The sequence below is a fragment of the Dromiciops gliroides genome, chromosome 4 (assembly GCF_019393635.1).
Source record: "Dromiciops gliroides isolate mDroGli1 chromosome 4, mDroGli1.pri, whole genome shotgun sequence".
Classification (NCBI taxonomy): domain Eukaryota; kingdom Metazoa; phylum Chordata; class Mammalia; order Microbiotheria; family Microbiotheriidae; genus Dromiciops; species Dromiciops gliroides.
In genome coordinates, this window is record NC_057864.1 from 10,045,008 (window position 1) to 10,070,512 (window position 25,505).

The window sequence follows — 25,505 nt, forward strand, 5'->3', positions numbered from 1 at the left end:
CATAACCTTATAACTTATAACTTCCAATTCTGTGGACATCTCCAAAGCAGACATGTAGCTAAAGAAATTGAAACAGTGTGAGTACAAGATAGGAATGTCTCATCCTCATCCTCATCTCTGCCGCTGAACTTGTCCCTAAAGTATTCTGATAAGCTTAGATACCAATATTTTGATTCAATTGCCAAAAGTAGTTATTTAGCCACCTGTGAAATATTTCATAACTCCTAAATATAAAGGAATAAAAGCAGGAGAGTGATTTGTCCCAGGATGGTTACTATCGGAACTCCATTAAACAAGAAGAAAAAATAATAACAATATAGATGTTCTTAGTGATTCTACTGAGGCTGAGTTTACTTTGCAATACTCTCAATATTTTTTTAAAAATCATTTTAGACATCAGCACAATAGTCTATTTAGCCTCAAATGAAAAGGACAATCATAGGCTAATGACTTATCGCAGGACCCATTTCTATGTGAACGATACTGAATATGAGGATGAGAAAAAAACAATAAATCAAAAAGAATAATAACCAATTCAACACTTCAAGTGGAGATACACATATATGAATTTTCATTCATATATGTGTATGTACACAGAGTGTCCCAAAAAGCCTAGTGCAGTTTCAGACTTTTAATAGCAGAAAAATGAACTAAGATTCTGGAAAAACCCTCTACATATGTGTACACATCTTCACATCTAAATATATACATACATACACATGTGCATTTATATGTATGTTAGTGTGCACAGTAAATGCATTGTATATCTGTGCATATGCATATATATTAATATATAAATATATTTATTATATATTATTTATCATTGGTTATGGTTTGCAAAATACTTCACGATAGAAATTATCTCATTTGCTTCACAACAACAAGTACTATGTATATGACTGTCCTCCTTTCTAGGTTTAGAGTATCTAGGTGATTAGACTAGGGTCACATGGCTAGGAATGTCTGAAGCAGTATCCAAAACTTATGTGTTCACTGATTTGTAGGGTAGATCCTCTCCTAAGCAGGTTGGGGGCAGCTAGGTGGTGCAGTGGATAGAGCTTCGACCCTGGAATCAGAGGACCTGAGTTCGAATCTGGCCTCAGACACTTAAGCACTTACTAGCTGGTGACCCTGGAAATTCCCTTAACCCCAGTTGCCTCACTAAAAGAAGAAAGAAAATAATCTTCAGTCACAAGCATTTATTAAGTATATTATATATGCCAGGCATTGTACTAAATGATAGCTAAGGATAGCAAAGTGGGTGTGGGGGGGTACAGGAAGGACCCTGCTCTCATCAATCATGTTCTAATGTGAGTGGCAACATTGCAAAAAATGAACCACAACACATATACAGTGTAAATGGAGATAATCTAGCAATGTGAGAGGCTAGGGAAATGCCTCCTGCAAGTAAAAGGGATTTGAGCTGGCTATTGAAAGCATACAGTAAAGCCTGGAAAGGAGGGGAAGAAGGAGAAACCTGACAAGCATGGGAACAGACAGGGAAATGACTAGAGTCAGGAGATGGAGTGTCTAGCATGAGGAACAGGATTCATGCCAGAAAGTTTGACTTAATATCTAAGTGACATGGCCAGGGACTGATCTAGGCTTTTTGTGTTTAAATACTTTGTCTGCAATTACCACATGGGAGAAGAAAAGAGAGAAGTCATGTTCTGCTCTAATATAGGTGCTATTTATGGTACATATTCTATGTATATAAATACACATCAGATGATGATACCTACAGTTTGTCTCCTTCATCACACTGAGAACTAAGTGCATTATGGCCTTAACAAAAACCAAACTCTTCAAGGAAGCTGAATGAGGTTGCGGGAGGAAAGCACACTTAATCAATGGAAGATCAAAACAATTGCATGAGCATAGCTGAGTGAGAAGCAGGGGTTTTCAAAGCGTCACTGATCTAGGCCACTAAATTAGCCAGCTTTCTAGTCCCCTGCTGCATTGATCATCTTGCAGATGAAAGGACCCACTGGCAAGTACTAACTTAAGATTCCTCTGCTGTCTTGGGATAAATTAGGAGAGCCATAGCCCTCTTGGCACCCAACCTGGGATCAGGGTACTATAAAATGCAGTGTGGTCTTAAGTAAGCTCTCACTTGTGGGGGGGATGGAAAAAAGAAAGAAAAACTAAATATTGACAAAAGCTCAGGGTCAAAAATTTGGAAGAGAGAGGTAACTCTTGGGGAATCAAAGGTAAGAATGCAATGAGAGCCCAGCAGCCTACAAGTTTATAACACATTTAATAAGATATGATTGTATAGGGATAAAATCAAAAGTTTATGCACAGAATCACAAAAGATCAATTTCCAAGAGTACAGGTGGGAAAGCATGGTTAGGTTGCCATTTTCCCTAGAAAAGATTGACAGATTTTAGTGGACTATAAGCTCTATGATTGTTTGGTAGACAAATAAGTCATTGTGGTCTTAGGCTTCTTTAAGAAAAACATAATAGGGGCAGCTAGGTGGCGCAGTGGTTAAAGCACTGGCCCTGGATTCAGGAGGACCTGAGTTCAAATCCGGCCTCACACACTTGACACTTACTAGCTGTGTGACCTTGGAAGTCACTTTAACCCCCATTGCTGCAAAAGAAAGAAAAGCATAATATTGGGGGCAGCTAGGTGTCACAGTGATAAAGTACTGGCCCTGGATCAGAAGGACCTGAGTTCAAATCTGACCTCAGACTACTTTGACACTTACTAACTGTGAGACCTTGGGAAGGTCACTTAACCCTCATTTCCCAAACCCCCCCAAAAAATTTTTTTAAAGAAACACATAATATTAAGAGAAGAAAAGCGATCATGTTTCTCCAGCAGTTTGCCATGGACAGCCCTCAGGTGGAGTATTGATGAGTTCAGTTCTTAGTAGTGCCATTTTGAGGAAACATACAAAACTGGAGAGTATCCAAAGGAAGGAGCCCAGGATGGAGCTACTCAGATACTTGAAGACTATAAAATCCCCCATCCCCCACATCATCTCTTCTTCAGTCTAAAGATCTTAAATTCCTTCAGCAATTTAAATTAGGCTTGATATCTCTTCCCTGTCTCCACCACAACTGAGGAGATTCTGGTTTGGACAGGGCTTAGACCCAGCCTCTGAGATTCCTTAGCTCCAGATCAAGGATCCCATGCTGCACTGGTTCTTCAGTTTATAAAGAACAGGGGGTGACTCATAATCTTATCCTAATGTAAATCATTTAAAGTCTCTCTAATGCTTCTGTCCTCTGGGTATAGCCTCTGTCAATTTATCCTTAAGAAAGTTGTAACTGAGATGCAAATGAGTACATAGGAAAACACTGGATTTGATGTCAGAACACTTCATTAAATCTTGCCTCTCACTTATCACATCTGTGTCCTTGGGAAACTGTCTCATCATCTCTGGACTTTGATTTCCTTATCTATAAAACGAGGGGGCTGAACTGGATTCCCTCTTAGATCCCTCCCCTTCCTAGATATAGGATCCCATAACAATAAAAGGTTTTGTTGTTTGGGGGAACAAATGTTGGTTGGTCCACTGAAGCAGTTTTATCTGAGTTAATGACAACTCAATGGTTCCTATACTATTATATTTTTTTTAAAAAAAATAAGGTGTATATATTTAGGATTGAATGAATCAGGTTCCTCAAATCAATTTAGTTTAGCAAATATTTTTAAGGACCTACAGGGTACCAGGTGTTTTACTTGGAATAAGGGATATTAAAATAAAATGGAAATAAGGCAAACCTTTAAGAATTTGAATTCAAATTATTTTATTCCCTTTATTTTTCTTTTTTTATTCCCTACCAATCCTGCTTATTGTTTGATACCCTATGCACTCAATACTAACTATAGGGGCTATTTTGTGATGGGTGGTGCACCATTGCACATGATGCCTCAAAGAGAGTTTATCTCCATGATTTGAGGATTGTTTGACTCAGACTACTTATAGAGTTTTCATCATCACATTCTTCAAATCTATTAAAAGGGATCAGTTTCATGGTTTTTCCCCTTCTTACTTCTCACTCATTTGGAAGTATATCTCTTTTTTTGTTTTTTTTTTCCTTTTTGTGAGGATAGACCAAAAACAGCAGAGCTAAGACTCACAGAATACGAGAGTTTGAAGGGACCTCATTGAACATGTAGTCCAAAACAATCCATGTATTCCCCTAGAGCCATGAATGGCTGCCTTGGGCAATGGAATGGGGAAATTACCATCTCTAGAAACCAGAAATTCCTTTCTCTTTCAATGTCCAAACCAGAGGGTGTCCCTATGAGTCTGGAGGAGTGTAGGGGGCTCAGAGGGGAAAGCTGGGACTCATTGGAGAGGGAAGATGAGATTATTAATGAACTACTATTAATCCTTTATTTTATATTTACTTTCCCTATGGGGTGGCAATATTATCCTTATCTTACACATGAGAAAACCAGGAATAAGAGTTAAGTGACTTGCCTAGGGCCATACAACTAATAAGTATCTATATGGAATTCAGACATAGGTCTTCCTGACTCCGTGTTCCATATTCTATGCACCACACTACCTATGTTCCAAAGTCAACCTAATGAATTCAATATGAATCAAAGAGAGAGCTATTGCTGGGGCCAGGTTTGACCTAGTCTATATAAATCTAGATCCTGATGGACTGGGCAATAAATTATGTAAGATTTGAAGAAGATATTGTCACTGATGAAGGAAAACCTCCTTCTGTGGTGCCTCTTCTAAAACAAGGAAGTTGAATTTATCAAGTAATTTTCCACAGGCTAACAGACTGCCTTAAACTCATTTATCATTTTAGTTCTCCTGAGTAATGCCACTCCAATGGCGTTCTCCCTTCAGTGATAGCCCCAGGAAAAAGTTGAAGTAGATGAAATCTGAATTTCAGAGTTTCAACAGTCCTATATCTCTCTCCTGAACTTTCTCCTCCCCACTTCCTCATCCACCTGTGTCTTTACCCCCTCTACATCTAAAACCTTCCCTTAGTAAAAATCTCTTCTCACTAAAATATATCCAATTGATAATATTGGCATGTGTTACATCTGCCAAGGAGATCTGCATTGAGAAAGGGGTAAGTCTTAAAATAAAAATTTTGGTAATTGTGCAAACAGAACTGGGTGAATTCAAAGGTAAAAACAAAGTCTCTTTATGACTGAATGGAAACTATGAGTCTTAAAGTGAGTGAAGATGGGGGGTGTTTAGAGAGCACAGGCTGGCTGACCTCAGCTCCACAGCTTCAGGGGAAGTCAGAGCAAAGCCTGTGAGGCAGGGCCAGTCAGTCATTCATTGCTGCTCTGGATCTTCTGTAAATTGCCTGCATTTTCCTGATATACCCAATTAGATTTCACAAGCATCTCTTAAGCACCTTCTATATGCCAGTCACTGTGCTAAGTACTGGGAATTCAAGACACAAATTCAAGTCTGTACACTCATGTAGCTTACATTCTTCTGAGGAAAACAGAAAGGCAGAAATAAATAAAGTATATACAGAGGAATTTCAGGAAAGGGGAGAACACCCACAAGTGGATACTGGAGATAATGTGTGAAATGACCCTGAGCTACTTACCTTGTTTTCTCAAGTTGCCCTATTTTCCAGAGGGACTAGACCCAGGGTCTACAAGAGCCCTGGAACAAGCCATTGATGAAGCTCCCTGAGCTGACATAACAGTGATTCTTTGCAATTGAACTCTAACTGAACTCTCAGTGCTCCTGAAGCCAAGTCAGCTGCAAGACACCTTTCAGCAAGTTTACATCAGACTGATCAACTGTTTGTGCAGTTGACAAGAACATCCTGCCTCCATGGTCTAGCAGTTAGAGGAGGGGACTACCCTCTGCCACTGCCTGTCCCTTCTCTTCCCCCATAACCTCCCCTTTTGGTATAACACAGAGATAGCCAATGCTTTGCCTGCACTGTTGGGCTCCCTTTTAAAGAGGGGACCCAGCAGGCATGTCTTTCTGTGTTGTTTTTTTTCTTGTAAGAAAATATAGTGCTACTCAGATCTTCTGGAGTCATTACTGTAGGTATATAAGGTGGCATCTGATCCATTCCTTGAGGGGAACAAGGAATTCTATGGGGTAGAAGGAATGGTGGAGGTAATTCAAGCATGAGGGGAAACCTATGCAAAGAAGCCTCATCTACACAGAATAGAAAATAGTAGAGCTGGGCTAGAATACAGCATATGTGAGAAGTGAATAATGTACAATAATCCTGGAAAGATAGATTGGGTCCCCATTGTGGAAGAGTCAATAGGGAGCTATTGAAGTGTCAAGCAAGAAACAGGCATTGTTACAGTTGTGCTTTAAGAATATTAATTGGGCAGCTATGTAAAAGATTGCCTAGATAGGGGAGAAACTGGAAGCAAAGATACCAATGAGTAGGCTATTTCAATAGCACAGGTGAGGAGGAATGAGAAACTGAACTAGAGCACTGGCCAGGAGAGTGGGGAGAAAAAGGAAGAGATGCAAGAGATGTTGTAGACATATACTCAACAAGGTTATGTCATGGCAAATATGCAAGCTGCTTGGTTCTCTTGGGGAATGGTAGGAGAAATGAAAAGTCTGGGAGGATTCAAGGCATTCTGTATGACTGGAAGGATGGTGATAGCCTTCTTAATGCCTGTTTTTGGTGAGGCAATTGGGGTTAAGTGACTTGCCCAGGGTCACACAGCTATTAAGCATCAAGGGTGTGAGGCCGAATTTGAACTCAGGTCCTCCTGAATCCAGGGCCATTGCTCTATCCACTGCACCACCTCGCTGACCCAATATGGTGATAGCCTTAATCGAAATTGTGACGCTAACATGAGAAGTGGGTTTAGGGAGATGGGCAATTAGTTCCATTTTGAACATGTTGAATGTCAAATGTCTGTAGGAACATCCAGGTGGAAATGTCAAGTAGGAGGTTAGTGGTATCAGTCAAAAGCTCAAAAGATGAGGGCTGAAGATGTAGATTTGGGAGAAAATTCCCCAAGGAGATGGACATGAATAGAATGAAAGGCATTCGGAACAGCTAGGTGGTGCAGTGGATAGCGCACCAGCCCTGGATTCAGGAGGACCTGAGTTCAAATCCAGAATCAGCTGTGTGACCCTGGGCAAGTCACTTAACCCTCATTGCCCCACAAAACAAAAACAAAAACAAAAAAAGAATGGAAGTCATAAAAAGAAGAGTTAGGCTTTGCAAAATGAAAGGTTTCCTCTTACTTGGGTACTGAAAAAAGGAGGAAAGAATACATTGTAATTATGAAATGAGGGAATTTGAGGCATAGAATTATGGAAAAGAGGTTGCTCATAATGGATGGTCTCTCTTCTCTCACGTAAGTTTAAAATGAGGTCCTCTGCCGAGGGAGAAAAGAAAGAGAAAGAATGTTGCCACATCATTGGAATCCTTTTCAATGACAACAGATTGAGATGAGTATACCAAGTGTCAGTAGCCACAGAGGTCCTGGGCCCCTATTCCTTTCTACATGTGTGAGTTTATGAGATTCTCTAAAGTTTCCTTCCCTAATATTTGAACCTCAGAAAGCTATTCCTATCTCAATATCTATAAAACAGTGGAGACTTCTAAGGAAAGTTACCAGGCTTCTTTGATTATAGATAGAAGTACTGAACAGGGAAAATCTAGGTTGAGCTGAAAACAAGAGAAATTGGCTTTTAATTATGCCTGGTCCCAGGCCACACTGGCTAAGTACACACCTAAGAGTTTCTTTCTGAAGCACTAACTCATTTTAGAATTCATCATCATGGAAAGAGTTTTCGTAAAGGTCATCTAACCCCAAATCTTCATTTTACAGATAAGAATCTGAGGCCCAGAGAAGCTAAATTACATGCCAAAGGTCATATAGAAAAGGATCCAAGCCAGGATTTTAACTTCCCTCAGTGTCTGGAGTCTTCTCATGTTGCCCCTCTAGCCCCTCTCTTCCACTGGTGAGTATACAAGTTTACTTGTGTTTGTATCCCTGCTTAGCAGAATGATTAACACAGGTTAAGTGCTTAATAAATGCTTCACCTATCTATATACCTATCTTCCTACTTATCTAAGAACTAGCTTTCATCTAGCTTTCTTACTCTATATCCACCTACCTATTTATCTACCCATGCTATCTATTCAGAGTATCAATGTGTCAGAGCTTCCATTTGGAGTAGAACTCCCCCCGGCCCCAGCCAACATTCACTCATCCCCTCTTTTTTAGGCCCTCTGAATTTCCCCACCCTACTTCTCATAAGAGTACCCCCATTTTCAGTTCCCTTTTGTACATCATCTTTCCTCATGAGAACATAAGATCCTTGAGGTCAGGAATTGCCTCTCTTTCTTTCTGCTCCTATATGTATCTCTGACCCTTAGCACAGTATCTAGCACATAGTACAACTAGGTCCTGGTTAGTGCAAATAATGAATCCCATGAAGTAGTAACATTATTAGAATCTGCACTATATATTCCCATTGGGCTGGAACCAGTAACCATATTTTACATACTTAGAACTTCAGATAATCCAAATCCAAATGAACGTAGCCACTTCAGAAGAGTCATCATTGGCATTATTGTTTGATGACTGAACTCAGATCCTCTGACTCCAAATGTAGCATCCTTTGAACTCACTACTTCTTCCCTGTTCCAATGTTATCTGGAGTATCAGGTTCCATTTAAGACACTACATTCTAAGGAAGACATTGATAAGACAGAGAGTATTCAAAGAAAGGTAACCAGGATGTTAAAGACCTTGAGGTTATGCTATATGAAGATAGGTTCAAGGAGCCTAGAGAAGAGAGGGTAGCAGAGAGGAGAATGACACTTATCTTCAGGTATTTAAGAAACTGACACATAGGGGCAGCTAGGTGGCACAGTGGATAGATAAAGCACTGGCCCTGGAGTCAGGAGTACCTGAGTTCAAATCCAGCCTCAGACACTTAACACTTACTAGCTGTGTGACACTGGGCAAGTCACTTAATCACAATCGCCTCACTAAAAAATAAAAAGAAAAAAAAAAAAGAAACTGACACATAGAAGGAGGAATTTATTTTTTTCTATCAGGCACCAGAGGGATAACTAAAAGCACGGGGCAGAAATTGTAAAGTAGCAAACCAGGATTGCAGTAAAGAAGTCTTCCTATGAGTGAGGCCACCTAAAAGCTGAATAGGCTGCCTTTGAAAGGAATGCAGGCTCCCTCCTCAGAGGTCCTAAAGCTCAGGCTGGAAAACTATTTGTCAGGTATGTCATGGAGGGGGGGGGGATTTTTTTTTAGGTATGCATTAGAACAGCTGGATCATCAGATCATAGCTTTAGAGCCTGAAGGAACTCTAGAAATCATTAAATCCAACCCCTTTATTTTACATATAAGGAACCTGAAGCTCACAGTGGTAAAGTAGGTTACCCAGAGTCACACAGTGACATGAGGCAGTGTCTGAGACAGGATTCAAACCCAGGTCTTTCTGAACCCATGTCCAGTACTCTATCCACTATATCAGACTGCCCTTTTCAGTTTTAAAATACTGTGATATGATCATCATTAAATTCTGTCCTTTAATCTTATTTCTAGGCATCTCTACAATTTTTAGTCTCAGATTCTTCCAGAAAAAACTTAAATTCCCTTCAAATTCTTTGTCTACTATATGCAAAGCAATGATCTAGGTGCTGGAGGAAATTAAAAGTTAATTAATATATAGCTATTAACCTCATGGAGTTTATAGTCTACTCTTATGCCAACCAGTTGTGAAAAAAGAAATGTTAGCCTTTGTGAAAAAGCCATGAAAATAAGAGTCATGTCCATAGATTGTTTTTTTAAGTATTTTCTTATTTTAAGTATTTCTTATTTTCAGGTTACATGTTAGGATAGTTTTTAACATTTGTCTTCATAGGATTTTTAGTTCCAAATTTTTCTCCGATCCTCCCTTCTCTCCCCCCTCCCCAATATGGAAAGCAATCTGATATAGGTTATGTGAGATTTAAAATTGGATATCACATTAAACATATTCCTGCATTGGTAATATTGTGAAAGAATCAGAGCACAAGGGAAAAACCTCAAAAAAGAAGGATAAAAGAACCATAGGTTGTTATAGAGTTACCAAATACAGTGGTCACCTAAAACCAGTGCCTTAGTAAAGGAATCAAGTCCTAAGATTTCTACAGAGAGAACTAAATAAGGCATCAGATGAACTGAGACAAGGGGGATAGGGCAGAGGAAGGAAGGAAGGGGTCATTGGGCACAGTTTTTGGTGGTCCCTGCCATGGTAAACAAAGCTGAACTCTGACCCAAATCAGAGGAAAATGGGAAGAGGGCTGGACTGGGAGTCAGAGGACCAGAGAATCCCAGTTCTGCCAATCACAACCTTGGGGAAATCACCCAATCTCTCTTCATTGCAGTCTCTCAACTCTAAAAATGAGGTGAGATCAGACAAATGCTATGGTTTCTTTTAACTGTAACTCTATGATCCCAAGATCCTTGGTAGGCTACAAAACAAGGGATCAAATAAAATGATGCCAAATATTTACATCACAAAGCATAAAGTATTTTATTTTTCTGTTTCCATAGTGATATGCTCAGTGTTGAAAAAATCTATAATGAGCTGATAGAAATGGGAAGATTGGGGTGGAGGAAGGGCATTTTGTATGGGAAGACTACAGATCATAGGATCACCGAACATGACAGTTAGAAGGCATCTTGTGGCCAGCTAGTATAACTCAGGCCCAAAGGGAATCCTCATTATAACATAGCTAAGAAGTGGTCAACCAACCGTTGTGGGAAGACTCACAAAATGCTCTGCTTCTCAAGGAAAGTGGGCTCACTTTATGCAGCCCTGTTAGTAAGTTGTTTTTTTCCTTACATAAAGCTGAAATCTATCTCTTAGTATCTTCCAAATATTTATCCTGGTTGTGTCTTCAGGGGCCAAACAAAACAAGTTAAATCCCTCTTCCACATGAGAGCGTTTCAAATGCTTGAAGACAACAATCATTCCTCTCCTGAGTCTTCTCTTTTCCACAGTCGATGTATCCAGTTCCTTCATCCAATTTTCATATATCCTGTACTTGAGACCTTTAACTCTCTTAGTTGCCCTCACTTTTGAATATGATGATTTTGTAATCAGATTTACAACTACTTCAGATTACTGCCAAATCTGGGCCCCTTACCTTATTTTTTTTAAAGCATGGAATTGGAAAGTTGAAAGAGGGCTCAGTGGCCAACCAGTATATAGTCTATTAATTTCTAGCAAGTGTTCATCCAGCCTAAATGCTCTACCACACTCCAGATAGGAATTTGTAATAACCAACTGGATATCTTTACCTGGATCTCCCTAAAGCACATCAAACTCAGGATGTCTCGTGACTTGGGTTGGCAAGAGGCCACTGCATTCATGGGAGTGAGCTGACACTATGCAGTCATGGGAGTGAGCAGGAACTAGACTGGACTTTTGCCAACATAAGTAGGATGCTCTATACTCCCCACTCCACATGGAAACATATGGTGTTCCTTTAACATGAAACCAAAACAACACACACACACACACACACACACACACACACTACATGTCCTTCATTTGGTTTCATTCAGCTATATAATCAAGGCTATATACTCTGCAATTAGAGAGTATTTACTGTAAGATGTAGCTATCTCATCCACATGCTTTTCCCGATTTCAGGAGGAGGCATGTCAGTTTCAGAATTATATAGTCATGATATGTTGCATGAGTCAATCTTTATAACTGTATACTTTGGGTTTATCAGGTATTATCTCTGTTTCTCTGCTTCTCAGTGTCTACTTTGGGCTTTCCAGAATTGGGAATTGTTAAGGAAACATGTGCTATTCTTATCTCCACTTCTAGATCTTCACATTGGGGGCCTTGGACAAGATAGACAGACAGATAAATAATAGGGAGATAGAGGATTTATTAAGTGGTTACTATATTCCAGGCATGAGGAACTCACCTGATTCATGATTATCCTTGAAAACTCAAATGTAGGACATAAGGGAATTACTTACATATCTTGGGAAAATGGCATTACCTTATATATATACCCAGAGATCTAAGATTGGTGGTTTAGACAAAGAGACCCCCAGAAAACTTCAGACAGGTAATAAGCAGGCCTTGCGGGGAGAGGCAGTCTGGCCTAGCAGCTGGAGAGCTAGCCTCAGAGGCAGGAGGTCCCACCTCTAATCCTGAGGAAGTACCTTCATTCTTCAGTGCCTAGAAAACCCTCTAATGTGCAATGCAGTTCTTTTAGTAGAAGGAGCTTACTCATCCCAAGATCCCTATACAAATGAAAGGTTCAAAGCCCACAGTCAAAAACTATAACAAATAAGCATATATAAGTATCACAACATGTGTTCTATTTGATAGAAACATTTTTAACTTTATTTAAAATATCCTATACAAACCTATATCTTATTGTTTACTGCTTCCAGGAGGGGGAAGGGAGGGAGGCAAGGAGGGATAGAATTTGGAACTCAAATCTTTAAATAAAAATGTTTATTATTTTTTTTAATAAATAGAAATAAAACCAGAAAAAATCCTATATAGGCAATTACAGCATACACTTATTATCAGAACTAACAGCTGACTTAACAGTCACACATTTGGACTGCAATTTGCCCCCAAATGACGATATTCCAAAATAGAATTTATCATCTTTTTGCACAAAGATGCTCCTTTTTTAACAACTTCTTTCTTTTTAGCCAATGACACTATCATGCATTGGGAAGGACTTGCCTGCTTATCCATCTTTGGAAACATCAGGTACCAACTAATGCTTGGAACCTTCCCGATGTTGATAATTGGTACATAATGATCCAAAGTCCCATCCCTAATTTGGGCCTAACCACAAGAAGAAATTGCATGAAAAGTGGATTCCAGGAAGCCATATGACAAAGTGGGGAAGCAAGTTGACCTTCATAGTACAAGGGCTCTTTAATTGAAAGGGCTTTGAAAGGAATGGTCCTTCCAATAACCTTCAGTTATGGTATAGATCTGGGAACACAGATGGATATTATTCTCACCAACAAGGATAAACTAGTTACTAGATTCAGGGAAGTGATAAATAAGATTCTGTGGATGAAAATTCTACAGGAAAAGGCAACACAGTTTAGGAAGCTCTCAAAATTAAATTCTGAAGACATAAATAGAAAGCATAAGGAGGAGGCAGAGAGTTGCCATTGAGACAGCTTTAGTTTAATATGCCTCAATGAGATCCAGGTAAAGATGTCCAGTTTGGGGGGTAGGGAGAAGCTAGGTGACACAGTAGATAAAGCACCAGTCCTGGATTCAGGAGGACCTGAGTTCAAAGCCGGCCTCAGACACTTGACACTTACTAGCTGTGTGACCCTGGGCAAGTCACTTAACCCTCATTGCCCCGCCAAAAAAAAAGATGTCCAGTTGATCCTTACATACTCCTGTCTGGAGTATGGTGGTGCATAGAGGCTATATGAACACTTGTCAGAAATGCTATAGTTGGAAACAGTTTCAGCCACAAGCTAAACTAGCTCACCACTGTACCCCCTTCCAACTCTCAAATATTATTTTCACACATATCCAAAGATGTAGATACCTACATACACACAAGTGTATATTTGGTTGTTTTTGTTCAGTCTTTCAGTTGTGTCCAGTTCTTCATGACCCTGTGAACCATAATATACCAGGCCTTCTGTCCTCCATTTTCTCCTGAAATCTTGAAGCTTACTGTACATGGGGTTTTCTTGACAAAGATACTGGAGTGGTTTGCTGTTTCTTTCTCCAATGGATCACCTTTTGTGAGAACTCTCCACTATGACCTGTCTGTCTTAGATGATTCTGCATGTTATAGGTCACAGTTTCATTGAGTTGTGCAAGCCCATCCACAACAAAAAGGCAACATTCCAGGTGTGTATAAATACACACATACATAGACACAGACAGACAGACAGACATATGGTGGGGGTGGCAGATAAACATTAATAAAGTCTACTTTGTACCAGGCACTGTGCTAAGTGTTTTACAGATATTATATTTTTTTGGGGGGTGAGGCAGTTGGAGTTAAGTGACTTGCCCAGGGTCACACAGCTTGTAAGTATTAAGTGTCTGAGGCTGGATTTGAACTCAGGTCCTCCTGAATCCAGGGCTGGTGCTCTATCCAAAAGGCATTTTTTTTTGCAGGGCAATGGGGGTTAACTGACTTGCCCAGGGTCACACAGCTAGTAAGTGTCAAGTGTCTGAGGCTGGATTATGAACTCAGGTATTCCTGAATCCAGGGCCGGTGCTTTATCCACTGCACCACCCAGCTACCCCCTCAGATATTTTCTTATTTGATTGTCACAATAATCTTATGTGATCGGTGCTATTTTAATCTCCATTTTACTCTTGAGGAAACTGAAGCAACAGAAATTAAATTTTTCATAGAGCTAGTAAGTATTTCAGGCTAGATTTGAATTCAGGAGAGAGCAGCAGGGGAGATTATCTGGGGACTCCTAAACCTTGTAATTTTAAAATAACATGTATTGGAAATGGGGAAAAATTAAGTAACAAGAGATGATTATTTTTAAAAGCCAAAAAAGCCACCAGTCTGCAAGTATATTGTGAGACAAGTTAAAGCTCAGGATAAGTTGAAGTCATTGAAGAAAGTTAGGGACACCAAAAAGCATATGGCATTCTTTAGGAAAGACATGAAGAAACTGAAGAAAAGCCAGTGCAGGACCACCTGGGTGAAGATGGTCTTTGAGAATCAGCCATGTGAGGATGAATTGGAGCCAGGAGAAAGGAAGGAAGAGTAGGGACATGAGAAGCAATTTCAAGTATCTATAAAAATGTGAAGAGTCAACTTGGACTAGGAGGTGGAAGCTGCAAAGAGAAAGAATCAGGCTTCACACGAGGGAAAACTTACCGAGAAAGTGGAAGGGACAACTTCAGAAGGAAATGGGGCCCCTCGTACTAGGAGTCTCCTAGTGGAGGCTGGAGGAACACTGCTCAGCGATACTCTGAAGGGAAATCTTGTTCAATATTCAGCCAGTCTGTGACTCTTCAACAGTTTACCTCTACAGAGTCCTGGGCTGGATTTGGCAATGTAGCTGGTTAAACAAGGAGCTCTAACATCCAATGCTAAATATTTTACATCTTTCAAAAAATGTCATTTTTTGAAATCCAGATATCCAACCAAGTATTTGTAAGTGCCTAGGAAGTCCTAGGAAGTCAACAATCCTGTTAGGCCTGCTAATGAAGGTTCAGATCAAGACAATAATGAAAAAAGACAGAGATGAGGATTTTTTACCTATTTTATTCTGAACTAGCATTCCATAATGTAAATAAAAGGATACATGTAGAATGCAGAGTAGAGCAGGGATGGAGATGGTGTCAACAACAGAGTCTCCCTTGTGTTACCCTTCCTACTCAAGACATTATTGCCTTTAGAGAGAAATGGGGACTTAGAGGGGAAGGGAGAGAGAGAGAGAGATGAGAGAGAGAGATGAGAGAGAGAGAGAGAGAGAGAGAGAGAGAGAGAGAGAGAGAGAGAGAGAGATGAGAGAGATGAGAGAGGTGGTGGGGGGGGAGAGAGCACAGTTAGGATGTCTGAACTTTATGAGTCACCTCCTGTGCATGGACTCCAACCCTTTAGGAGGTTTTCCTATGAGATGTAAAACTCCGGAGTGGTGGACATCTAGGAGCTGAGATCTTGTAGTTTGGGCTTTTCTGCAAAGAAAACTTTAAGTTGCCTGGTCTGGAAAGAATTCATGGGCTTCTAGCCCATGTTGATGACTTTAATGTATTTGGGTTTTTTCCTTTTCAACCAGTACAAGTAAAGAACTTTCTATGGTAAACTTTAATTATGACTTCATTTGAAATGCAGCAGGGAGTCAACAATGGGTATTTCCCTAGGTTAGAAATATGGGTTGAATAAGTCAATCAAAAAACTTTTTTAAAAGTTTACATTGGTTGGGGCAGCTAGATGGTGCAGTGGATAGAGCACCAGCCCTGGAGTCAGGAGTATCTGAGTTCAAATCCAGCCTCAGACATGTAACACTTACTAGCTGTGTGACCCTGGGCAAATCACTTAACCCCAATTGCCTCACTAAAAAAAAAAAAAAAGTTTACATTTGTGTCCTCCAATTTTTATGTCACTGTAATTATCCCTAGCACATGCTCTCCTCTACCTTCCAAAGACTATAACAAATAGTATTTTAAAGATAAAAAAGGAAAAGGTTTGGGGGGAAGCATATCTGATCAATGCATCAGAAAAGTCTGAAAATATGTGAAACATTTAACACTTGTGGACCTGCTACCTCTGCATAGGGATGGGATGGAAATGTCTTTGACTATTTTTTTTTTTTACATTATGCTTCTTCTTTATGATTTTGCAACATTCTCTTTTGATTGGGGTGGGGAGGCAGCTCTTTTCCTGTACTTTGTGGTATTCATTGTACATATGTTTCTTGGTTCTGCTTAATTTTCTCTGTGTCAGTTTATACAGATTTTTTTCTATGCCTCTCTGAATCTAAGCACTCTTTATTTCTTGTGGCACAGGAACATCCCATTAAATTAATGTACCATAATTTTTATAGTCATTCTCCAATTGATAAGCATCTTTGTTTCCAATTCCCTGCTATTATAAATAAAGTTGATATAGATACTTTTATGTATATTACTATTAGTGTCTTTCTTGAAGTAGAAATCTATTAATGCAATATATGGACATTTTAGTCATTTTATTTGCATAATTCCAAATTGTTTCCCAAAATGGTTGTACCGATCCACAGCTCCACAAAGAAATCATTTTTGTGTCCATCTTCTCACAACTGTTTCAGTGTGTTGATTTTTCTCACCATCTGTAATATTTGCCCAATTTACAGGGATCAGGTAAAATCACAGAATTTTTTAAAATTTGAATTTCTCTTATCATTTGTATTTGAAGAATTGTCATATAATTGCTAATAGTTTATAATTCTTCTGAGAATTCTTCTTATCCTTTGACCACTTGTTTATTGGAAAATGGCTTTTGGTCCCAACTGAAGACATTTTCAATGGCTATCCTTCATGCCTAAAATTCTTTCCCTCTTCATTCCTTTCTCTTGGTTTTCTGGCTCTTTTTAAGTCTCAGGTAAATTCCTACATTGTACAGGAAGCCTTTCCTGATTCCCTTAACTGCAGTGCCTTCCCTCTATAAATTCCTATTTATCCTGTACATATTCTCTTTGTACATAGTTGTTTACATTTTGTTTCCCCCATTAAAACGTGAACTCCTGGAGAGCAAGGATTGTCTTTGACCTGTCTTGATATGTATCCTAAGTACTTAGCATAGTGCCTGGAACATAGTCTTAATAATTTTTTTGTTACTGGCTGACAGACAAATGCACTCATATGTCTTTTAATTGTTTATATATCTTGGATTCCAAAACCTTATCAGAGAAATTTAATAGAAAGATTTTTTCCCACTAAACTATTTCCCTCCTAATCCTGATACAGTAATTTAGGTTGTGCAGAAGCTTTTCAGTTTCAGGTAATCAAAGTTATCTATTTTATATTATGTAATTGCCTCTATCTTTCATTTACTTAAGGATACATCTCCTACTCATGGCTTTGAGAGGTATATAATCTGCTTCTATCCTTTTTTATATAATTTTTTATTGTTTAATCTTTAGTACTGAGGTCATGTATACATTTGGAATGCATTTTGAAACATAGTATTATGTGTAAATATAATTCTACATTCTACCAGACTGCTTTGCAGTTTTCCTTGTTGTTTTTATCAAATGGGAAGTTGCCTCCTATGTAATTTATGTCATCTGGTTTATCAAACACTTTGTTATTGAGTCTTACTGTTTTTGATTCTTGATAGCCTCATCTGTTCTGTTTACCTACTTCTCTGTTTTTTAAACCAGATATACCCAATAGGAAGAGATTAGAAAGAAAAAATCCATTTAAAATAAATGTAAACAATATAAAATATTTGAGAGTCTGTTGATGTTATATGTCCTTCATTGTCAAAGAGGACCATGGCAAGTGTCATGACTTGCAAATGGCTGCCCAATGAATTGGATTTAAATGAGGAAGGGCTGTACAAAGTCACCAGCCTCAATCTCACCAGATCTATCTGCATCCAATGCCAAGATATACCATCAGGACAACTAGAGATGGCCCTGAAAGCAGTGGGAGAGCTTTGCCTTTTAAACTAAAACCTTTCATAGGTCTCAGTTTGCCTGAGGTGCTTAAGACTAGGTAAAGAAGGAGGCAAAGAAAGGTCTCTTATCTAGTCAAAAAAAAAATAGAAATGAAAAACTGGGGGAGAGGAAAGGGGAGGGAGAAAGACTCTCAGGGTTTCTGACCCAAAGAAATACAATTGCTATTTAGTCCCAACCTGTGCCATCAAGAAGCTAAATTTGGGAGTCTACCTGCCAAGAAAAATACAGGAATTATACAAACACAACTATAAAACATTTTTTACACAAAAAAATCATATCTAAATAATTGGAAAAATAGTAATAGTTCAAGGGTATGGTGAGCTAATATAATAATTCTACTTAAATTAATTTACTTATTCAGTGCCATACCAATCAAATTACCCCAAAATTATAGAGCTAGGAAAATTAATAACAAAATTCATCTGAAAGAAAAAAACCTCAACAATATCAAGGGAATTCATGAAAAAAAATCCATAGGAATGTGACCTAGCCATACCACATCTAAAACTATATTATAAAGCAGCAATCATCAAAACTATTTGGTACTGACTAAGAAACTGAGTGGTGGATCAGTGGAATAGGTTAGGTACACAAGACATAGTAGTAAATGACTATAATAATCTACTGTTTGATAGAACCAAAGACTGGCTTTTGTCATTAAAAACTCACTATTTGACAAAATCTTCTGGGAAAACTGGAAGACAGTATGGCAGAAACTAGGCATAAATCAACGCCTTACACCATATGCAAAGATAAAGTCAAAATGGGTACATGATTTAGACATAATAGGGTGATACCATAGCAAATTAAATGGAGCAAGGAATAGTTTAACCTGTAAGATCTATGTTAAGAAGAAGAATTTATGACCAAAGAAGAGAGAACATTATGAAATGCAAAATGGGTCATTTCAATTACATTAAATTTAAAAAGTTTTTGCACAAACAAAACCAATGAAGCCAGATAAAAAGAAAAGCAAAATGTGATATATGAATTGTTGTGGAATATTATTATGCTATAGGAATGGATATTGATTGAACCCAGACTGAAGCATGCTATTTTTCCACTTTATTTCTTTCATTTTTCTTTGAGTTTTCTTACACAAAAGGACTAATATGGTAATGTTTTCATAAGTGCACATGTATAACCCATATGTGCTTACTTCCTCAGGGAGGGGTGAGAAGAGGAATGCAAGGAAGATAGAATTTGGAACTCAGAACTTCACTTATTTGCTGTTGTTTTTTGTTGAGGGGGGTTCTCTTTCTTGAGTTTTCCCTTTTGTTCTGATTCTTCTTTCATACGATGAGTAATATGGAAATATGTTTAATGATTGTACATATTAACCTAAACAGATAAAGCAGATATATTCAATGACCACAGCTTCATAATATGATTTGAGATCTATGCACCTTTAATTCTCACTTTTAATTATTTTCTTTGATATCATGTATCTTATTTTTTTAAGTGAATGTTACTATAACTGTATTGGCTTCTGAGAAAACATCCCCTTAATAATTGGATTGAAAAAGAATTAAATTGAAATAGAAGCAAAAGGCCAAATAAACTTTGGCAGTATTCCTCATTTTATATTATATTGATATGGTCCATCATGAGCCCTGAATAATCCCACTAGCTATTCATGTTGTTTTTATTTCTTTAAGTGCTTTGTAATTTAAACTGTATAAATATTTGTGGCTTTAGTTCTTTATTATTGTTTTATCAGAATGCTCTAATTTTTGTGGGTTTAATTTTAGCCTGCAACTGAAGCTAATAAATTGCCTTGATTAGTATCTTTGCTGATTCCCTATGATTTCCAAATATCATATTATCTGCAAATGGGGATGGATTTATTTCTTCATTACCAATCTCTACACTTTTAATTATTTTCTCTTGTCTTATTGCTATAGCTAGTATTTTAGGATTATTTCAAATGATAGTGGGGAGAATGAACATCCATGCTTGGTTTATTGTTAGTTTGGTGTTTTGTTTTTGTTTTTTTTTTAATTTAAAAAGCTCTACTATATTGCCATGACATCTGCTTGTGGTTTTCAATAGTTATTTTTTTTTAAAGATATTAAAGGCACCTCTGAGGCCTATACCCTGAAGGGTTTTTTAGCATAAATAAGGGTTGTACTACGTAAAAGACTTTTCTCCACAAATATTTAATTAATCATATGGGTTTCTATGTTTTGTTTTAGTAAAATTAATTATGTTTATTGTTTCCTTAATGTAGAACCATCCTTGGATTCCCTGGTATAATCCAGCTTGTTGTTAATATTCATCAATGATATTGGATCTATATTTCTATGCTTATCCTTCCCTGATTTGGGTGTTAGGGTGATATTTTTCCCATAAGAGGAACTTAATAGGATGTTTTCTTGTCTTGCATTTGTATTAATTATGTTTTAAAGTCCTGATATAATTCTCCTATGAATTAATCAGGACCAGAAGTCCATTCACATACATACACACACACTGTGGTGCTGTTTTTACACATGATTCTCTTTCTTTTTTGAGATCAGATTATTTAAAACCCATAATTGGTCTTCTGTTAAATTGGGCATTCCATATTTTTGAAGGCATCCCTCACTTCTTTCTTTCTCAGGCTTGTTAATATATAACTGTGTAGTGTAGTTGTGACAATTCTTTTTTTTTTCTGGTTTTGTTTTTGATTTTCACTTGTCATATTGCTATTTTATGGATTTGATTGTGTCCTTCTTCTAAATATTATTGCCAAAGGCTTATCAATTGTATTTTCAAATAATCAGCTTGTAACATTATTTATCATTTCGATAGTTTTTAGTCCCCCCTAATTTTAATATATTTTAATTTTTTCTACTTGTCCTCTAATTTCCTAATATCTGGCTTATTTTAGGATTATTTATTTGACTTTCTAATTTTTTAAATTCATATTCATTTCACTAATTCTGTCCTTCTTCTATTTGTTAATGTATATTTTGTAGAGACATGATTTCCCCCTGAGGTCTGCTTTAGTTGCATCCCAGATATTTTTTTCCAGGCTGTTTCATCATTATAATTTACATGCACATAATTATTAATTATTTCCATGATTTCTCTTTTCCTTGACCTACTCATTATTTTTAATTCATTTTTTTTCTATTTCCAGTTTCTGAATTCTTTCTCTTTTCTTCCCCTTCCCCATCCACTGAAGGGGGGGAAAAGATTACAAATATCATAGCCAGGAAAACAAACTCCCACATTAACATGTCAAAAAGAAAAGAGAAAGAAAAGAAAATATACTTCAATCTATCCTCTGAGTCCATCAGCTCTCTTTCTAGGGGTGAATAGGATATTTCATCATAAGTCTTTTGGAATTTATAGTTGGTCACTATGTTATCAGAGTTCCTACAGATTTCAATGTTAATTATTTTAGAAAATTTGTTGTTATTAACAGACATATCATTAATACAAATAAATGTTTCTCATTCTATTCAATTCATTGTTGTATCAGTTCACAGTTATCTTCCCAAGTATTCTGAAACCATCCCCTTCATTATTTCGTTGTTGTTGTTGTTGTTTGTTGTTGTTGTTGTTGTTTTGTTTTGGTTTGTTTTGGTTTGGTTTTGGGTTGGTTTTCAGTGAAGCAATTGGGGGTTAAGTGATTTTGCCCAGGGTCACACAGCTAGTAAGTGTTAAGTGTCTGAGGCCGGATTTGAACTCAGGTACTCCCTGACTCTAGGGGCCGGTGCTCTATCCACTGCACCACCTAGCTGCCCCCCCCTTCATTAGTTCGTACAACACAATAGTATTCCATCATATTCATATCTCACAATTTGTTCAGCCATTCTCCAATTGATGGGCATTCCTCTAGTTTCCAATTCTTTACTAACACAATTAGAGACATTTAAAGTACTTATGCATATCCAAGTCCATTTGCCCCTTTATTCAATATCATTGGTGTATAGGCCAATTACCAGTGTTAGTGGATCAAAGGATATGCACCGTTTAATATTTTGGAGGCATAGTTTCAAATTGCTTTCCAGAATTTCAGGTCGGTCCACAGTTCCACCAATGTATGAAAGTGCCTCTTTTCCTACAGCCACTAAAGAATTTGTAACTGTCCTTTTTTTGTCATCTTAGCTGATCTAATGTGCCAGTGGGTGGTGCACATACTTCATAGATGTTTTAATTTGTAATTTTTGTAATTATTAGTTATTTAGTGCATTTTATATGGTTATTGATATCTTGGTATTCTTCCTCTGAAGACTGACTATTCATATCTTTGACCATTTATCAAATTGGGGAACTTATTGTATTCTCAGAATTTGATTCAGTTCCATATATATGTGTGTGCATGTGTATGTTAGAAATGAGACTTTTCTCAAAGAAACTTGTTACAAATATATTTCCCAAGTTTCTGCTTCTTTCTTATTTCAACTACATTGTTTTGTTTGTACAAAAACTTTTAATTTTATCTAATCAAAATTGTTCATTTTTCTTCTGTGAACCTCTCTACCTCTTCCTTGGGTCATGAACTCTTCTGCCACCTATAGATCTGAGAGGCAATTTTTTCCATGCTTTTCTTTTTGTTTGTTTTTGTTTGTTTGGGTTTTTTTATTTTTTAAATTTTTTTTCCATGCTTTTCTAATTTGTTTCTTATGTTTTCCTTTGTCTCAGTTATGATTCCATTTGAAGCTTAATCTTGGTATAAAGTTTGAAACATTGGTCTATACTTAGTATCTGCTGGACTATTTTCCAGTTTTTCCTCGTAATTTTTATCAGAGTGAGTCCTTAACTAATATCAGGGATATGGGGGATTATGAACAATTGGATCACTATGTTTATTTGTTTCTGTAAAGAGTATTGTCTCCCCTTTCCATTGATATCATTTGCCCCATTGATATTCTAGAACTTTTGTTCCCCCAGATGAATACTGTTGAATCATGTTATTTAGCACACAATAACGTTAATCTTTGATTTTAAAGATGCTTTATGAAATGAAATTGTATTTTGTATTATGGTAGGTAAAAGATGCATTTAATGTTTCTGTTTTTCTCAATGTGTGAGGTTTTTAATGTCCCCATACTTGGTCAATTTTTATGAAGTTGCCATGCACAGTTAATACATTACATACATCATACACATACATGTAAATGCATACATACACACATAGACATACATATATATTTCTTCTCCCATTTCCATTCAATATTCTTCAGAGGTCTATCATGTTTAACTTTTTCTAAAATGCTATTCGTTCCTTAACTGCTCTCTTTTTATTTTTATTAGATTTATCTATTTCTGAGAGGCCTAAATAGAGGTCCCTTACTATTAGTTTACTATATATTCTCTATATTTACTATATATTACTATCCCTGTAGTAAATTTGTATTAATAATTTAGACACGATGTCCATTTGGTGCACAATGTTTATATTTTTCTAATTCATTATTTATGGCATCTTTTAGTAAAATGTAATTTTCCTGAATCTCTTAATTAGATCAATTTTTGCTTTCACAAACAATATCATTGCTATCCCTTTATTTCTTCATCAGAAGCATCATAAATTCTGCTCTATCCCCTTATATTAACTCAATGTTTCCTTCTGATTGAAGTATAATTTTTATAAACAATGTATTTTTGTATTCTTGTTTTTAATCATTCTTCTAATATCTTCCTTTTAATGATAAACTCAATCCATTCACATTCCCAGTTAGATTTGCTAACTGTGGGAGCAGCTGGGTGGTGCAGTAGATAAAGCACTGGCCCTGCATTCAGGAGACCTGAGTTCAAATCCAGCCTCAGACATTTGACCCTTACTAGCTGTGGGACCCTGGGCAAGTCACTTAACCCTCATCGCAACCGCAAAATAAAATAAAATAAAATAGAATTGCTAACTGTGTGGTTCCTTCCATTCTATTCTCTTATAATTTTCCTCCCCTTTTTTTTCTTCTCTCTTTTAGTGTGTTTTTGCTTCTAATACTTCCTTTAATCTACCTTCCCTCTTTTTTCCCACTTCCCTTATCTTCTTTCCCCCCAGATTTCCATTAGGTTAATATTGTTTTAATATTAATATTAATTCATTGTTGATGGTACCCAATGTTGTGTATATGTGCACTTTCCCTTTAACCAGTTCAGATGAAAGTGAAGTTTCAATTGTCTTATTATCTATTCTGCAACCGGCAGAGAGAAATTTTTAAGGCATTTTATTCATACTATCATGTTAGCATACCAACAAAGTCTGGTTATGTTATAATGGGGAGTCACATTTAGGAATAAGTTGTGTTATAAAGATGACTACTGAATTCATCCCATCTCTTTAAAGTCTGTGATTTTATGGATTATAAAGAGTGAGAAGGCATAAGTGTTTTTTTATGTTTGAAATGAGACCTTTCAAAAAGCATTTATGTTCAAATACTTGTAAGCTTAAATTGAGCTAGAAGGGGCATGAGATAAATGGTTTGGGAAAATACACATAGTTCTCTAATTAATAACTCAGGCTATTGTACCAAGAAGGCTAGTGACTTTTACAAAAAAATTAAGTGTAATGAAGATATGGAGGGGGAATAATCAATAGGAGCCTGAGTGGCCCTAAGGAAGAGTCACACATTTGGCCCAAACCAGAGAAGAATCATCCATACCATTGTAATTTGATTAAAATCCCTTTCCTTCTGCACAACTATCTTCCATTGTCCAGACAGTTTATTATAGAATCAGAGAACCTTGTGGTCTGGAAAGAACTTGAGAAATCTACTTTACTAACTACTTACTTCCCCCAAGCATAAACCCTTACTTTAAAGTAAGAATATCCTAAAGCCATTTCCAGCCAGATGATAATCTCTCTGTTTAAGTACTTTTAAAGAAATTTCTATAATCTCATTTTCTCACCTACATAAATATTTGCCACTGATCACTGCTATGAAATTCTTTCTTATGACAAAATTTAAGATCATTTGATTAGAGAATGGTTTTCAACCTGCTTGTATAAAAGCCCGTCACTGACTTAAAAAGAGGTTTATAGCAACTTTTGCTTGAAGTCTTCCAATAAAGGAAACCTGATACTGTGGGAGATAGGCCATTCCATTATGGATAGCTCTAACTGTTTGAAATTCTTCCTAATGAGCCCTAAATTTATCCTTTTTGGCATTGCCTCCAATTGTTCCTACTTCCACCGTTCTTAGACCTAAGAACAAGTTTAATCTCTTTTTCATGGACAGTTTCTTTCAAATATCCAAATTAGCTATCATGTTCCTTATCTTCTATCATTCATGAGTCCCAAAAAGTTCTCTATAACTGGTCATACCTGGAATTATGTAGGCCTTCCTCCTGTTTGTGCTCATTACAGCATCTTGGAGCCACAGGTCTCACCTGTGGATCATTAGTTACAATGACCACAACCCAACAAAACTGTCTCAGCAGATGGGCTAAACCAGGTT